Here is a 2,033-nt window from a genome sequence, read left to right on the forward strand (position 1 = left end):
GTGGGTGTGGCTCCGGGCCCACAGCCCCGGGGCTGCCTGGAGCCCGATGCTGTGCAAACAGCCTGTCCTTGTGCTCCCGGAGCTCCACCGCACGCCTGTGCCACTGGGATTGGAGAGCCCATTGCCTGTCCCACGATGAGGTAGTTGCAGGTCTTTTAGGGGTTTTGCCCTCATGTTTTTTTTAATTAGGATTCTGTTTAGCTTTGACAAGAGTGTACATTCATGGTAGAAAATTCAGAGATTGCAGAAAGCACAAAATACAAGGTAAACTCATGGTGCAGTCAAAGTCACCATGCGGAGAGGAGGACTTCTTAAACAGACGGTTGTTAGGGTGGCAACCGACTTGGTTCTCAAATCCTAAGGGTGCCCTCCTGGACCGTGAGGGCCCGGACCTCAGGTGTGGAGTGGTCCTAGGCAGACTCGGGTCAGGGTGCTTTGACATCAGGGATCTGAGGACACAGTGTCTCACAGCAGGTGTGCCCAGGAGTTATGTGTTGGACTTGTGCCAACATTTGGTGCAGCCTCGTGAGTTGGTCCCTCAAGTTCTCCCAGCTGCTCAGAGCCCGCCCTGTGAGCAATGGGTAGAGTGGAGGCCTCCGCTCAGGCCTGCGGCCAGGGCCTCCCATTCAGACCACAGCCCGTGAGGCGCAGCCCCACCTCTGTCCCTGGGCTCCGTGGGCCCCGCTTCCTCTGCTGCTAGGCCTCCGTGTGGTCGCCCCCCTTGGCATGGGGTGCTGCAGCCCCATGTCTCACTGTCCTTCTCTGCCCCAGGCCCTGGGGACCCGATACTGAAGGGAGGGGCCCTCCAGGGCGGCAGCCATGACCACTCAGATGCCTCTGCTGACCCAGCACCCAGGCCTGGCGTCCTGACCAAAGGCGCTGAGGGAGCTGGGGCGATGCTAGGCTGTGAACAGGCTGAGCAGGAGCGGAAACTTTGGTCCTGGCCATGTGGCCTGTGCGGGGCGGCCCTGGGAGGGGAGGGCTCTCCGAGAACCCTCCTGCCCTCACTCCGTCCTCTCCATCCTTCCTCTCTTCTCTGTAGGACACTCCCAGGTGCCCAATGACCTGCCAAGGTACCTGCTCAGAAACACCTTTATCTCCTGACCACTGGGGGCCAGGCAGGCGCACCTGCCAGGAGCAAAGGGAGGATGCCCTCCAGCTCTGTGCCCGCAGGAGGACTGTCAGCCCCTGCGGGGGAAGCTGCTGAAGGCGGGGCGGTATGTGAAGCCCATCTTGAGACCTGCTGAGCCCGAGGCCCACCCAGTGCGCCCTGAGCCAGCCCTGCCTCCCCAGAGCCTTTCTCTGGGCAGAGCCAGGCCACCCCATTGCCCCCTTGCCCTCCCACCTCCCACACAGCTGCCCGCTGGTGCCTGTCCCTAAATAGGGCCGTCAGCCTAGCCTCAGCCCAGCTGCTTGGGACCCGCAGGCCACAGGCCGGCAAACAGGAGTCACCTGAAGGCGGGGGTTCTGAGGACTCGAGGGGCAGAAACAGCCAGCCACACCCTCTGCCGCAGCTCCTTCACCTCCAGGGTCCCCAGTGCCAACCACTGGACAGGAGGCGCTTCTCACTGGCTCCCCCAAAGGAGGAGAGGCTGGCTCCCCTGCAGCCTCCGCCACGGCCCCGCCATGGCCACGGGAGGTGGCGGCCGCAGCAGCTCCAGCCCCAGCACCGCGCAGTGACTGCAGCCCCGGCTGCCAGGACTCGGCCTCAGCCCCGGATGTTCAGGGCAAGTGGCCACCGTGGCCCCTGTCCTGGCAGTGTCAGCTTCTCAGAGCCCGACGGGTCCAGGGCAGGACCACAGAGAGGGGCTCCCTGCCAAGAGCCCACGCAAGTCACCCGACGTGGCTCCCACGCCAACGGGCCCCTGAGAACATCAGTCATGGGAACAACTTAGAGAGCAGGCGGGCGTCGCCACAGCTGCGTGGGACCAGCAGGTGGAGCTCAGATGATGAGCGTGGCCGTGGGCGACTCGTCTTTTGGACCCGCAGCCCCTGAGCCTTCAAACTCCTGACGCCCCTTCTGACCACCAGGG

Source organism: Myotis nattereri, assembly GCF_964212035.1.
Source record: "Myotis nattereri genome assembly, chromosome: 3".
Classification (NCBI taxonomy): Eukaryota; Metazoa; Chordata; class Mammalia; order Chiroptera; family Vespertilionidae; genus Myotis; species Myotis nattereri.